The following is a 17,432-nucleotide window of genomic DNA, read 5'->3' on the forward strand; positions in this document are numbered from 1 at the left end:
CTGAAAGCTACCAGTCATCGGCATCAGCCCCCAGGTGAATATCACGAGGGGTTTTTTGTCTCTGCATTGTAACCCTTTGCCAGTGTATTGGTGCCCGGAGGCGATAGCGCATGAGCAAAACTAGGCAATCAAGCTATTCGGTTTTACTGCTTTCACTTAGCCTTAGGAGCCTGACGGTGGGGGCTAAGGACTAGCCCCATGTGTTCTGTAATGTACTTGGGGGGCAAATGCATGCCCTTTCCGATCATGTGGTTTGTGTTAAGACGAACCCTTCGTGTGACACGGCAAAATCGCCAACGATTTTTAGAGTCAAACCTCATCATCGGATTGCTGATCAGTTCGCGCTTACTATGCCGGTCAGTTTTCGGCTTTCTCCTCCTGATGTACTTGACTAGGCGAACCAGAAGTACAATCGCAGGGGTTCTCCCTTTGCCCTCTTAGCGGAACGTGCAACCCAACCATTGACCCAAGACATAGTTCGGAACTGATGCATATAGTGCAATATCCGATACGCCGAACACTCAGCGGAAAGCGGTGTTGGACTTTTGGTGTCGAGCTGATAGTGAAATCGAGCTCTAGATTAATTAACCGATCATGTTGTCATGCTGGGTTGTTCGAAGAGTGAGGGGAGAATAATAAAGGGAATAGATAATCGCAAAATGCGGATATCCGAACACCATTAGGGGCGTTTTTATTATTTCTTGTAGGCTCAAGATGTCTAATCGTACAATTCGAACTGCCATGGCAGTGTTTGTAAAAAAGGAAAAGGTTTTACAGAATAAAGGTTTACGCAGGGCCTTGATGCGTGAGTCGAAGCCTTCATTGTGCCCTGCTACATGTCTGCGCCTTTGCTTCTGAGAGGTGGAGGGTTGGGACCTTCAGTGCAACCTTGAGGGGCGAGGATCCTGCTGATGAAGCTTTATGCTTGGGGGGGGGGTCAGGAATTGGTCCCCTGGTCGTCTGAAGACGAGGTAATTCTGAAGTTTGGGTCAACCAAACACATGCTTCAGATTCATTGATATATGCTTCACGGCTGTCCATGGTATTTTGAGCATGAAGCTGTGCTGACGAGGCACATGGAGCGCAAAGAATGTGGGTGTGCCATGGGGCGCGCATCCCTATTTGCGGCGAACGCATGCGCGTTCCCATGACGGGGAACGGGTTCAGACCCGTTTACTGTTGTCGCCGGCCTTTACGGTGGGTCGGCATCGGGACCTTTATGGGCCGGTTTGGTCTTCGGTCGCTAGGGCCGCAGTGTGCTCTTCGATTCGAAGTGAGCATTCTATATCACTACAAAATAATACACTTCTGTGATGATACGTGTTTGTCACAGTAGGTCACGTTTTCTGTCATGCATGTACATCCATGACAAATTTATGACAGAATCAAGATAGTCATACCTGTGCTATCGTAGAAGTGTTCCATGACATTACCAAAATTATCATCACGGAAGTGTCCACTTCCATGAAGATAATTCGCGCGTCACAGAAGTGCTTTCGTCAAGGGTGACCGACACGTGGCATCCACCGTAACGGTACACCGTTAAGTTATCGGGTTCGGTTTTGGATCCGATAACCCGTTAACAGCCCCGACCAATGGGGATTTTCCATGTGTAAAATCATCATTGGCTGGAGGAAACACGTGTCGGCTCACCGTTGGGACAGATGTCATCCACTCATTGGACCCAAAGCGCCTATGATACGTTGACACTTGGCACGGCCCAACAGAGGCCCATTCCTGTGAAAAGGCCAGCCAATTTGACTTGGTCAAAAGGTGGCGGGCCGGCCCACGGCAAGCCTGTTAACGGCCTGTTCGCATATAGCCCATTTACAGCCCGCTAACCCAGGGCCCGTTTACGTCCTATCTGAATTAGGCCCAGTAGCGTCATATGGGCCGTCCAATATAATTCCAGCCTGTTTTAACTTCCGGCCCATGTATGGCCCATGACGTCTTTTCGCCCATATGAGGCCCTTAGTAACCCTCGGCCCATTAACGGCCCGTGGTAAAACTGGCCCGTAATGAACAGTGTATCACTTTATACCCATTAACGGCCCATTATTCTGTTGGGCCGTTTCCAGCCCATGTTATCTTTCGGCCTTCTCAGGGCCCATTTATTCTTGGGCTCATTTCCATCATTCGTTTATTTTCGGCCCGTTACTGTCATTTTCTGCTTGTGGGCCAAATACAGCCCGTGGTTACAGTCGGCCCGTTTGTGTCCCGTTAATACGTTGGGCCGTTTTCATAGCGTCATCAAATACGACCTACTAACGACGGCCCGTTATGGTCGGTCCATGAACGGACGATTTCAACTCTAGCCCATTTACGGCCATAATGTGGTCTGTTATTGGCCCATGTTTGGCCAACCGATCATACGGCCCTTAGAAGGGCCATTGATGATACGGCCTGTAGAAGGCCCATTGTGTCTATGCCCCGTAGAAGCCTCATTGTTTCTACGGCCCATAGGAGGCCCATGTTAACTACAGTAAATATGTAGCCCATTGTTAATGTAGCCTAGTTTTAAAAAATAGGTTATTGCGGCCACTAGCAAACCGCGGAAAAAGAACTGCACTGACTACAAGAAAACAAATAAACAATACAACAGAAATAAATAAGCAAGCAACTTACGCTAGGCTATCACGACTATTACACATATTACATCCACTGGGCATCAAAGTTCGCCACAAGTGCAAATATAGGGAACAAAGCAGCATATAAACGCCGTAGCCAAACAAGTCCAGAACTGAAACCACTTCAGAAGAGCTCAAGAAACAATATCCTGGGTACCCATAATGCTGGGAAGATGCTTAGCAAGCTTATTAACTTTCTCTTGTTTGGCGCTTAAATCCTCCAGTACTTGCTGTTGCACCAGAAAGTATGCATCTGAATTCTGCAGGGACTTCCTCAGTCCTTCGGCTTCCTGTCGCATAACATCTGATCGATGTCTTTCAACTTGAAGTTGAGACTTAAGAAGCTGAACTGATTCAGGCAGCGAGTTCGAAGAGCTGGTGCCAGAAGTAGTAGCCAGTAACTCGAACACTACATCAAGACAGGACTTTGGGGTTGTCTCAGTGTCTTCAATATAGTTTTTATCAGCTTTCTTGGAGAACAACAGGGATGTCTCACTATCTTGAACCTGATCTGCATTACTTCCTTTACCATTGCATAACGGGGTACTCTTCTCCAATATTTTATCCGCGTTCTAAAGGAGAAACAAACAAACACATCACAGGTTTACAATGTAGTATATGAAACTCATTTTGGTAAACCAGTTCAGTAGTAAGGTGGACAGGATAACAGCATGAAACAAACATATATCTATGTAGTATGGTCACTGTATGGTCTATATCATTCTAGTTTATGTTGCCAAATCAAGATAGATACAGTTCGAATCATATCTATTTAAGACAAAGCAGCATAGACAGAATATAAGCGTGGGAAACTACACAGCAATAACAACACTTGTAATGTGCATGGCATGAGAACATAACTGTTTATTCAATTGAAACTGAAATCAACATAGAGCAAGTTACAACAGCAAAAACGTTAAAGAAACAGGCTTAAAACATACCTGTTGCGCCATTGGAGTTTCAATTGCATCCTTCAAATTTGAAATTAGTTGGTATGAGTAAATACAGTGATGCAAGAGCAAAGTAGTATGAACCATAGCTACAGAATCTGACCTGAGAACAATTCTTCTTCTTCTTTAAGCGTTGACTTGGGGTTCGGAGTGGTGGTCCTCGTGCTTTGGGCACTGCAGTTGCCTTACTAACTGCTCGTGTTTGGGTGCTCTGTGGTGGAGACGGTGCTGTTTCAACGGGAACTGGGTTACTATCTGCTGGGGTTGGGGTTAGAAGGGGTGTAGCTGGTTCTTTGTCCAACTGGGTAGGGGTACAATCTGCGTGAGTCTGGGTTTTGTGTGGTGGGGCTGGTTCTCGGGCAAGTACAACCGTGGTTCTATCTCCATCGACAGGTAGCACGATCTTTTCTGAAGACCGTGTTTTTACTCCCACAGATACTGCCATCACCCCCTCCAATTGAAATGCCTGATAAACAAGAAAAGTAATTGAATGTATAGACATTGTAAGATAGACAGGTGCAATGGATAGTAGGGAAGAAAACAGGGCATGAAATAATTCACATTTATGTTGTCTAACCGAACAGAATAGCAGGACATAATTTCAAATATATGATGGCTAATTAAACAGGATAGCATGACACAATTTCACATGTATGATGGCTAACTAAACAGGATAGAATGACATACTTCAAAATATGATGATTATGTAAACAGGATGACATGATATAACTATACGATGTGTCTATTAAAGTGGTTGGCATGCCATAAATCACAAACATGCCGTCGATGGAAACATGATGGCATGATATAATTCATGGATAGAATGACATAATTCAAAATATGATGACTATGTGAACAGGATGAGATGATATAACTATATTATGTCTTTAGAAAATGGGTTGGCATGCCATAATTCAGATACATGCTGTCTATGTAAACATCATGGCATGAGATAATTCAAATATATGATTTATATACTAAGGAAGTGAGCACAGGGCAATCGCATATATGATGTGTCAACTAAGGAGATGGCATTCAATATCGTGTATATGATGTAAAAACTAAGCATTGCAATACAACATATGCATGATATGAGTAATATAACCCTGCCAAGTTTTAGCATACACCTCAGGGGGATAATAGGACTGGTCATCTGCCTCTGAATCCTCCTCTGAAGAGCTATCTGTAACCAGCAACATATCTGCTTCACCAGATAGCATTGTCTGCTCTGAAGACCTTGTTTTCACTCCAGATTTCTCCATCACCAATTCAAATGGCTGATGCACAGGAAGAGCGGTTGAATATACAAACATTTGTCGACAAAAGCAATGAGAAATACAAAAAAGGACGGCATGATATAACTCACATATATGACGCTTGGCTAAACAACATGGCATTGCATAATTCACATATATAATGCCTTGCAACAAGATAGCATTGCATAATTCACATATATAATGTCTTGCAAAAAGATGGCATTGCATAATTCACATATATGGTAATTAGACACTAAACAGGTGGCATTCACACAAATCTTGTCTAAACTAAGGAAATGACATAGCAATGCAAGATACCATACGCACGATATGAGCAACATAACCCTGCCAAGTTAGAGCATGCACCTCGGGGGGGGATAGGACTGGTCATCTGTCTCTGAATCCTCCTCTGAGGAGCTATCTGTAACCAGCAAGACATGCGCTTCGTCAGATAGCATGTCTGCTCTGAAGACCTTGTTTCCACTCCAGATTTTTCCATGACCGTGCCGAATGGCTGATGCACAGGAAGAGTAATTGAATGTACTAAAATTGTTGACAAATTTAACACGTAATAAAAAATGATGTCATGATATAATTCACATATAAGATGACTGGCTTACCAGGGTGGCATTGCAAAATTCACATATATGATGCCTGGCTAAACAAGATGGATTGCATGATTCACATATACGATAAAGAAACTAAACAGATGGCATTGACACAAAGCATGTCTAAACTAAGCAGATGACATCTTTGATGTATACAGTACGCAATGCAAGGCACCATATGCATGATATTACCAACATCAGCATGCCAAGTTAGAGATAAGACCTCATGGGGTAAATAGGAGTTGTCTTCTGCTTCTGAATCCCCCTCAGAATAGTTATCTTCCTCTTGATTACGATCTGAAATGGGTGGAGGTGGGGCTGCCTTTGCGCCCACCATGGAGCGTCGTCTGCATGAAATTTTATTGCCATGCAAGGCTCGTCTCTTTTGCTCTACATGTTCAGTTCCATTGTGTACAATAACTTACATGCATAGGAATAAAACATAGTGAGATTATGTAAGGAGTGCATGCACAAATCCAGAGTGATGGTAGCAAACTGTGGACAGATCCAAAACAAATGATAGCAGGCAGATAATAGCCTTAGTTAAAAAATACAGATAATGGCTCCTATAATGTTTGTTTGCGCCCAACATGAAATTCATAGTAGACACCCGAGATTAACCAGATAGTAGACAAATAGTACTGATTGCTGCCCCAATATGTACCCCACAACCATTTAAAAACTCAAGTTTCAGCATAAGTTTGGACCTGAGTCGGAGTCTAATAGGTGAACATGACGATAAAGTAGTATGTCATCATATTAAGTAATGCATAACGTAAGTAGACACGGAAGAGTGCGACCTCTCTTGCGGACCCGTGTAGTCCTCAAGGTCATCTGCTCAGTTGATGATGGTAATGCAGTTGTCGTGGTTGCCGGCAGCGGGGAAGAAGATCTGAGGTGGCAAAATACAGTCTGGAGAGCGGATCCCTGCTGTGGTGAACCCTTCCGTCGTTGGAGCAGCTGAGCTGGGATGGAACACAGCACCGCAGGAGCAGGACAAACCACACAAGGTTTTCTTTGACACATATCTGTAACAGAAGTAATTGTGTAAGGGCTTGTTTGAATTTGAGGATTCTAACAATGCAGTGATAGGAAATAGACAGGAATAGGATAGGAATGCACGTGCAAAACAGAGAATTTAAAAACACAGGATTTCTGCCAATCTGGGTGTTTGGTTCACAAGAATTGGAAGATCACAGGATGCAAAGAAGCATGGTGAGATTAAGTCAAACCACAAGAAGTGTACAACCTCTTTGGCAAAGCCATGTCGATCTCAGCGTGATTGGGTTGGCCGGTGAGGATGCTCCGGCTGACTTGGCTGTCGGAGGAGGGAAAGAAGATCTTAGGCGTCTCGAGATGGAGCCTGAGGTACTGCTCCGCTGTGATGGAGGGTTTCGTCGTTGGAGTAGCTCCGGTGAGTTGTACAACGCCGAGGCTGAAGCAGGACAAGAGAGACAACGTTAACCTGAGTGGAATTCTAATAGCATCTCCAATAGATGACGTAAAATACATAACCACAAAGTGCTAGATGTATACATCAGCCGCTCATCTCTAAACTTAACCGTTGAAACTGAATTTAACTGTCAAAACTGAACTTAACTATCGAAACTGAATTTTACCGTCGAAACTGAATGCACTAGAGGTGAGGCTACACGTCAGTCGACTGACTTTTTCATCTCTGGTCAGTCGATTTTGCAGCCATTGGATACGAAATCAAGGGCCTGCAGTTCATCTTCAACCTCCACCCCCACTGAGCCGCCAGCCACCACAGGCCAAACAGCCGCCCCCCGCCACCCGCGGCCGGCGGTGCGCCGCCCCGCCCGCCCCGAAAACACTCCCCACCGCCGGTCCGCCGCCGCCCCGGCCATCCCTGTAGCCCCCCTCCCCTCATGCCGAGCTTTTTCTCCGGCGATCCCCATGCCACCGCCCCACCACCATCGGCGACCACCGCCCCCACCCTGAACCCTAAGATAGATAGTGGGTTACCTCTCCGGCGAGCCCCCCTCCCCGCTGCGGCCGGTTCTTCCTTTACTCCGGCGAGCCCCCCCCCCCCTGAAAATCGACTGACCCAAAAGTCGATTCAGTCGACTGAAGTGTAGCTAAATCGGAGCAGCATCGCAAGCAAGAGCGAGAGCAGCAGCGCGAGCAAGAGCAAGAGCAAGAGCAGACCAGGCAGGGGACCGAGAGCAAGAGCAGAGCAGTAGCGCGAGCGAGAGCTAAAGCGGTAGCAACTCCTACTGATGTGGACGTCGCCGTCGAGGGAGCGACGCCATGGAGGAAGTGGCCGGTGACACCGCCGTGGATGGAGCCGCGCCGTGTCGGCTCGGGACTGAGCGCCGACAGCATCGTGAGATCGAATCAAGAAGAAAATGTGGCGATTAGTGTACAACCTCTTTGGTGGCGCTGGTAGGGCCGCAACCTCATCCAAGGAAACGGTGATGATGATGCTCTTCTGGTGGTGCAGGTGAAGACGGCGGTGTGGGAATGGAGGTGGCGCGAAAGATGAGGGGAACGTCGGGGCAGCTCCTTGGAGGTGGAGGACAGGGTGGCTGAACCGGCGGGACGACCAGATCAACAACGGATCCTCGTCCGGTATGGTGGATGAGGGACGTCGAGGTGTTGCTGTGGACGATGTTGTCGGGAAAGAGGCTCCGGCTGGGTGGCGGACGGAGGCGGGTGTGGGGCTTCACGGGTTTTGCAGGCCTCGGTGTACGAATGGGTGGGCGGATGGGATGGGAGTGGGGAACCATGGCTTAGGGACGCGCTTGTCCGAAATGTGGGGTAAGTTACGAAAGTACCCCCACTGATTTGAGGCGGTTCTTTCGGTTCAGGGGTATCACGGGCATTTCACGTGTCGGGATTTCACAGGAGGTTGGAGTTTTCGCGCGCGTTGTAATTTTGGAATAGCAAGGCGCAGGTTGAGATGGAGGGAGTTGTCAGAGCACAACGAGACAAAGATATATCTTAAATATTTCGGGCTAACAAGGCGCGGGTTGAAATTTCCGGACAAGCCTAACGTGTACTATACCAAATCAATTCGCACTACAAATGTCATTCAAAACTTTGAATTCATGTTATGTTCAATGAAAATATTTTGCTACGTGTATAATGCATGCAACCTAGTACTCAAATGAACGTTTTAGTGCATTCCTAACGTATATACTACCGCTTCAATATAAACTAAATTTGAATTCGTTTCTCTATTTGAATAAGATCTACAATAATGATTGTTGTGAAGTCAAAGCATTTGAATTTGCTTCTCTGTTTTAATAAGATCTACAATCGTCATTATTGTCAAGTTAAACCATCGTTTGTGTATTATCTTCACAGCACACCACATGATTAGTCTCGAGTTACATATGAACTATGTGTACTATATGAACTCGAACTCGATTTTTTGAATCCACTTTATGTTGATTTCAAATCATAGTACATTTCAAGCTCTAGCTAGATCTTCACAAACTAAACCATGTCTCATATGTATAATGTGTTTATCACATTATGTATGGTGCCCCGCCCCCTATGCCTACAAGTATTTAGATGTGAGTTGCAAACACCACACATTACCACAAATTCAAATAAAATGTGAGAATGTTCGATATATAGTATTGTTTAGATTGTTCGATATTTAGTTGTAAGCTGCAAATGCCACACATTATCACAAATTCCAATAAAATGTGAGATTGTCCGATGTATAGTATGGTTTAGACTGTTCGACATTTAGCTGTGAGTTGCAGACGCCATGCATTATCACATTATGGTATAACATGTGCAAAACCACAACACGCGTATCACCGCTATATTCATGCATGCATATGTTTAAAACACTATGATCTCCTATTCAAATATATGAATCCACTTTCATATCAAATTATGATCTTTGTTAGTCTCTTACACCCACACAATCCTCTAACCTTTGTAGCTACCACTAACTTTCTCTCGTGCATGAACACGCCCTCCTCGCCCTCCCCCTCCCTCAGCATTCTATCCATCGCACACATTCATTTTTTTCTTTAGATCGTTCTCCCACAGTCTCCACAACTCCTTTCCGACACACACCGATCGATAAACCTCTCCAGCGATGTCTGCCTACAACATACACACGCGCCTTCAATCTCCTCCTTTATGTGTCCTTGCCTCGTGTCTCTCATACGGTCCCACACATGTGTAAAATCTCGCCCCTCTTTTCATCGATCTCACAACCGCACACTCGTCCCCCTATCTAGCTAGTAGCTGGGCCTCTCGCACCACCTCCTAGATCCATTCTCTCTGTCTATCTGTCTCACCGGGCCTTATTTGCCTGTAACAAATGGACGTACACCGACCGATCTCCCGCTATACATATAGCTAGCTAGGTCCTTATAACTCGTTTTTCCCCACGCGTCGATCGATATACCTCATTACTTATGTCTCTCCCTTCCTCTGACAAATAACAATTGATCTACTGATCTAGTTAGGTTTGCTTACCAAACACATGGTTCCCCTTCATCATCCATGGATGTGTCCCGACAGATCTATCACGCACAGGCACACACAGAAACACATCCCCACTCTTATTGATAATATTGCAGTTCCACCCTCAGTTTTTCTAGTAGGCCTCTCCCACCATCTTCGAGAAGCAACTCCATCACGCATCCAGCACAATACCCCTCTCCCTCCCTCTCTCTCCTCTCTCTCTCTCTTTGTCCCATCCTATTTCCCGTCCTTCAGTTATGTATGGATGTCGACCGATCTCCCTCAAGACATAGCTGGGTCTCTTCTTCTCAACACATATACGAGTCGTTCTACCTCTATAGTTAGGCCTCTGCCTACCCCTCCCCCCACCCCCTCCCACACACACACCGATACATCGAGCGCTCTAGTCATGTCTCCCTGCCACACAAAAACTTGACCTATGCCATCTGACATTCTGGTAGCTAGGTCAGTCGCCCTATATCTTTGACTTGCACACACACACAATTTCGATGGCTCTCTTCATCGATCTCGCACCCACCCACTTGATCCTCTCTTCGACTCTATCGATATCTATGACCCCTCCCTCTCTTCTTGTGGATCGCCCGACCCTCTATATATGATATGGATAGGCCTCCATTTCACACACATTGCATGCAATTTTTTTGAGATGTCATCGACACATATTCCCACAAATACATTCACGAAATCAACCTCCCCCCCAAAACAAAAAACACTCACAAACGCACAAGCTATTTGTCTAGGTTTGTATCTCTCACACACACCCATGTAGGTGGGGGACGTGCACGAAGAGAAGAGGTGCACGCACGGCGCACGTACTCCCGTCTCTTTCCCAACCACACCCGCGCGGGTACACGGTGGAGCTCATTTATGTACGAAAAGGCAGCCCACGTGGTAATTTGACACGTGTACTGGTTGTCCACTAGGATCGTCTACCACGGGTGAACAAACAAATTGCGACTTGACGCGTTATCTTAAAAAAGAGGCAAACCATGTGGGGCCTACCTTAGAGGCAAGGCTCTATACACTGGAGTACTTTTGATGTGTCCCGTCAACTCGCAGAACGGGGAGAAGCTTGCTTAGTACGCTGTCTCCCCCACCCACGGGCGCGGTGGCTCGCAGGATGAGGTGAAGCTTGCTTACTACGCCTTACGCCCGCTCCCTCGCCCATGCATGCGGTGGCTCGCAGGACGAGGAGAAAATTTTACTAGTACTCCCTCCGTTTACTCCTCGTCCCTACCTTGGTTAGAGAGATTATCACATTGTTTGGAATATATGTCCTTTAGTAGATTTCAATATGAACTACTAGTACATACTCCAAACACTGATGTATATAGACGTATTTTAGAGTGTAGATTCACTCATTTTGCTCCGTATGTAGTCCATATTGAACGGACGTAATAGTACGCACTCTCCCTCGCCCCTCAACCCTCCACACATGGTGGACGTGCATCAATTCATTCGGTCTCATATAGCCAGAACGATATATACTGTAGTACCATTATTGCTCGACTTCCCAAAGAGGCGAAGAGCCAATCGCAAGGTTAATAGTTTGGAGATGCCAAGCGCAAGGTTTATAGGAGAACGAGTAGTAGGTGCCGCGTCATTTATAAATAAAGTTTTTTTCTTCAGTGGCACATACACAATATAAATAGGTTCATATGGAGAGAAAAGGAAACCGCTCCACTATATACATAGGCAGGACGAGCCTACGCGGTTGCTTGCTGGGGTTGCTCTCTTCAGTTTTCACACTCTCTCGCACAAAACCACTGTGGCCACATCTCTAACATCCCGGCGGATCACGTCCGCCGGGGGAAGGGGTGGATGCTTAGTGTAGATGTGGTCGCCGTCGCCGACGGCGAAAACCCACTGTCGGCACGTCCCGATCAGGGGTCCCCGCCATTCTCTCTCACAAAGCCGGTGAGGTTGCCTTCATCCATTTCTCACTCCCGCGACGTGGGTAGTTGCCTCCTCCCACCGCCCTCCTCTAGGTTGAGCTACGTCCCGACATCCCTCAGGTACAACTCCCTTTATAGCCGGCTTGCACCACTACTCCAGCTGCCCACATCACTCCATGTGGATATTTCTCTACTTCTTTGCCCCGCACATACCTCTACTGTCTTCTACGTACTGTATTTGTGATGAGTTTATGTCTCATCAAATAGTCCCAGTAATCTTATTCTAATCACGCTTCTTCAATTTCTCTGCCACAAGGATGCTCATCTTGATTTTGGTGAAACTGCACAAAATGATCCGATGGTCAAAGGGTTGCAAACTTCATTTCTTAGGAAGCACCGACGTTGCCAGCAAATTAAAGCCTGGTTAGGGTTTACGGTTCAAGGGCTAGGGACTGCATGGATCATTTTTTCTTTAGCTGTCTCTGTTTCAATGGCTAGGGAAGTAGTAGTAGTACTGTACAACTTACGCCCGCTCCCTCGCCCACGCACGCGGTGGCTCGCAGGACGAGGAGAAAATTTTACTACTCCCTCCGTTTGCTCCTCGTCCCTACTAACTTGGTTAGAGAGATTATCATATTGTTTGGAATATATATGTCCTCTAGTAGATTTCAATATGAACTAATAATACATACTCCAAACACTGATGTATATAGACGTATTTTAGAGTGTAGATTCACTCATTTTGCTCCGTATGTAGCATAAAGTTGAGACACATATTTTGGAACGGAGGGAGTACATATTTGCTATGATCTGGCAATCATTGAGATGCAATAGCATGCATGTTAGTCTCCTTTGTATTTGATGAAACGTTGCAACGGGCAACCTTGGATGCAAGATACATGTAACAGAAGCTGGAAGCTTCATAGCATTGTACTATCTCGCTGATAAATTATAGTACATACTATACAAGTACTTCCTCCGTTCCTAAATATAAGTCTTTGTAGAGATTTCACCATGAACCACATACGGATGTATATAGATGCATTTTAAGTGTAGATTCATTCATTTTGTTCCGTATGTAGTCCACCTAGTGGAATCTCTACAAAGACTTATATTTAGGAACGGAGGGAGTACTATGTAAAGAGTTACTGTAGGTGTCGCACGGTGTCCAGAAAATATGGTGATAGTGTGAGGTGGGCCATGTAATCACTGAGCCTGCGTGTTTTCACTGCTCTTGCACTCCTCCACTGTAAGAATGGAGAAAATTGTAATCTAGTAGTACCTCCTTTCGCCGAAAGCGTGGGACATCCTGCAGTCCTAAACCTTAGTAATAATGACCAATGAGCCGTCAAATCACATCGACCCAGCAGTAAGTTGCACGGATGAAGCAACCATCACTCTTGAATCCGCTTCTCCCTTCAACGCAGGCGCCAGTAAGAGGTCGCGTCCGCTCTGCTCGGGCATGAATGCGGTGCCGATTCTTTGGAGCGGCACTGACCGTTTCGGGCGGGAAGCGCGCGCGGGCGATGGAGGGGCTTTGGGTGGGCCAGGCTGGTCAGGAGCGGGTGTGGCAGCTGTCCGCCTGTCCCTACCGGACGCCCGGAAACGAGAGGATGCACCGACTCTCGCGGCTAAAATCGTACACTACACACCATCTCTCTGTAGGAGTAGGTCGATCTGTCGCTCTCTCTAACACACACATGATGTTAAACACACACACGCACACGCACACGCACACACAGGTTCATAGAATAGGAAAATCGTGCGAGTGCGAAGCCACAGGAAGTGAGATACAAATGGAGTACGTACAAGAAGAGAAGAGGTGACGAATATTCCATCAAACCTGGACTGAGGAGTAGTACTCCCTCCGTCTAGGTGTTAAGTCATCCTACGGAAATCAGATATTCCCAAAATGTTTAGGCGTCGTCCATTAACTTCGCATCTCAATCCCCTCCTGGCCTCATTGCTAGCGAGCGTTGTTACTTAGGGAGCGTTTGGATCCTTAGCAAGAACAGCTTATAGCATAGTCGGGCAAGGTTAGGCGTTTGGAACTGTTAAAATATGTTAGCTTTTGTGGGCCAGCTAGCTTGGGTGGGCTAGAAAAACCTTGCTAGCTCAGGAGAGCCAGATCGGCTCGCTTCGGACGGCAAACTTCGCGTAGTAGTAACATAGACTAGTAAGATATGCATGTTGTACTAGTCCAAGTTACTCACCACTATGACCAGCCTAAGCAATGTAACCAAACGCTCCTTACTCTGCCTTGTTATCTCCCCCGGAAACCCAATGCATGGAGCGCAACTACGCGTTGATCAGTCAAGAAATCAAAGTCGGCTTGCATGCGAGTTAATACGTGGCCCTGCATGGTAGCTAAAACGGCATCTCTTAGTTGTTTGGATTAATTGTTGCTTTTAGAGACAGAAATCAGGGCTTTGATTAGAGGAATGGCCGGTCAAGTTTCTCCTTCTCCTCCAATCTGCTTGCACCTTGGTCCCGCTGCACCTTCGAACGTGACTTATTACACCTAGATGGAGGGAGTCGTACGAGATACGGTGGCACACTGACTTAGGTCAAATACAAGTGCCCAAAATTGTGTGCATGTTATAATAAGGATTCACTTAAAATAGTACGTGAGCGAACAGAGGGATCAATTGGACAGTGTTCCCGAGCAGTAGCGAGATGTGTGAGGTAAGATACACCGCTGGCGCTTTTAATTTTTCTTATTAATTTGTTTGTTTCACCCTCTGACTGGTGGGACCTAACGTACTACGTGGAGAGAGGTAAGGTGACTAAGGCTGCATTATTTCTGCACCACTGTGGATAGTCTTACCACCAAAGCCACATGACACGATTATGATTTAAATCCCAATGACTCCCACACACACACAAAAAACATGGCATGCTTGTCACACGAATGCAGGAATGTATAAAAGGTTATTTTCCTCTCGTTGAACATAACAGGTGGGTTGTGTAGCTGGTTAGCCTGTTCGCTCATCAAACTTGAGGTCTCGGGTTCGATAACTACACTTTAGCATAATTCGTGCCAGGAGGATTCTTTGACTGGTCAAAATGGATGGATACGGAGCTATACGATCTCATAGTGACCGTATAATCACCTCATCACGTATAAGTTGCAGCCTCGACACTTGTTTTCTAGGGTTTGCACTCTTCACTCTCTCTCCAGTATATATATACACGCTGGAGCCTCAACGCTTGTAGTTGCTCTCTTCACACTCTCTCACCCTCTCCAAATCTAAACAAGACTTCGTTGGCCTCTCTCTCTCCCCTCACTGCTGGTCTGCTTGTAGTTGCTCTCTTCACACTCTCTCACCCTCTCCAGATCTAAACAATACTTCGTTGGCCTCTCTCTCCCCTCACTGCTGGTCAAAGAGCCGGCAGGATCCGTCCGCCAGGAAGGGAAGGAGGCTTAACGCTGTCGCCGTCGACGAGGGAGGGAATCCACTATCGGCGTAGCTGTTCACTTTCACCCAGCGGCGGCGCGGGAGGGCCTCCGACCCCTTCTTCTTCGCCATCGTACATAGTGTGGGGCGAATGGCCTCCGGTCGCCCACCGAACCACACCCCAAGAACCTTAAGGTATAATTTACTTATTCCACATGCATTGCTCTAGCTGCATGTGGGCTTTTCCCGCTTCTGCACTAGAATCTAGGTGTTGGATCAAATGGGAAAGTAGTGGGGAAAGTTGTATACCATGAATCTAGGACGTGGTTCAAAGAGGAAAGGAATGGGGGAAAGTAGTGGGAAAAGTTGTATAGCATGAATCTAGGACGTGGTTCAAAAATGAAAGGAAGGGGGAAAGTAGTGGGGAAAGTTGTATCGCATGAATCTAAGACGTGGTTCAAAGAGGACAGGAATGGGGGAAAGTAATGGGGAAAGTTGTATAGCATAAATCTAGGACGTGGTTCACAGAAGAAAGGAAGTGGGGAAAGTACTAGTATAGACTGGCTATCCAGCACCTACGTTGGTCGAAAAGGGAAAACAATGACAAACGCAGTATGCACATCTGTAACGAACTGATCTTTTGTTATGGGGGACAAGGCTGTAGAGTTTGAGCAGGACTAGATTTGCTGCGCTCACATAGGGAAAGGTGTCTAAAGATAACAAAACTGGGACCAACACAAATATGCTCCTTGGTTGTTTGTTCTTTGTTGCAACAGACTGTGCATCACCCCAGTACATCGGTAGATGCACATGGTGCTGGTGCGTCCACTGTCCCGTGCGACCCTTTAGTTGTTGTTAATCTAAGGCCCTGTTTGGTTAAAAACTCCCTAGTCCTACCTGCTTGGTTCCAGGGACTAAACATGGACTAGAGATTATTAAATGACATGCTAAAAGACCATGTTACCCCTAGTAATGAACTAATAGAGACAAGGTGCGATGCGTGGCAGGGGAAACTGTTGGAAAAAGTCCCAAAAAGACTCTCCCTCGGGGTCTTCTTTCTTTAGTCCCAAATGCCCACTGTTAGTCCCTAAAAGTCCCTCCTGTTTGGTTTACATGGGACTGACACGAAGTTTTTTTAGTCCCTCCACCAAAATGTCCCTGTAAACAAGCACCCTCTACTAATGCCGCTGGAAAATTGATGCAATGCCACAGTTAAAAGCAAATTACATGTTTAACGAATTTTATTGTTAATATAATCTCCCTGTTAATATTAATCAATGCCACCGTTTGAGAAATGCTACTGTCTTGCTTTCTTTCCCATTTAGATAAGGTAGATGCTTCTTTTTGTTGGCTTCTGTGTCATGCACCGTTATTGACCACTAGTTGTTTCCTTTGCACCTCCGTGTAAACAGGGTTATCTACTTCACCTCGTTGCCATTGTGACCTTTTGTTCACTGCACAAAACACTTTTGTTTTAAGAGTGTTGTGTGCAGTTCAACCAAAATGTCACACCGACAACATTGCTTGATTGCTTGATCTGAGTGGAACTGCACAAGAGGAGATCTTACTTCCTATCCGTGTTGGCAAATTTGGTTCAGATCTTCTTGTGAGTTGTTTGAATTCCGTGTCATGAGAGGTCAGTACTAGCCTTCTTTCACATGATTCTGCAGTGTGCTTTCATATGTTGTGCTACTTGTATGGTAATGTTGCTTGATTTTAGTTTGAATAGATGGAGACAAGACTTCCAATCTGTATGTGCACCGCAATATCCCATTGAGGTAAGATAAGGATATTTCACAACTGTTGGCCTGTATTTTGCCGCTTTCATCAGAAAATTAATGTCATTGTTTAGTGCTATACTTGTGCAACCTAATTGACATGCCAAATCTTACATTGAAGGCGAAGCTTGTCTGTTATTGAACCAAGTGATGAAGGGGAAGAACAAGCGGAAGAAAAACAAAAATCAACTCCTGGTGCTGTAATGAAGCACTGGAACTGTGATCACACAAGTAATGATATAGTTTTGCATCTTAATTTATTGCTATGGCTGGAACGAGCAATTGTTTTGCCACTGATTTGATGCCACTCTTAATGTAATACGTAATTATCTCTACTTGTGCAAACAGGGATCTTCTTTGAAGATACCATATATTTTAGTGGAACTGCACAAGAAGATGTTGGAAACATTAATCTAATCAAGGAGTATATAGTAAGCATGGCCA

The sequence above is a fragment of the Aegilops tauschii genome, chromosome 4, assembly GCF_002575655.3.
Source record: "Aegilops tauschii subsp. strangulata cultivar AL8/78 chromosome 4, Aet v6.0, whole genome shotgun sequence".
In the NCBI taxonomy this organism is placed as follows: Eukaryota; Viridiplantae; Streptophyta; class Magnoliopsida; order Poales; family Poaceae; genus Aegilops; species Aegilops tauschii.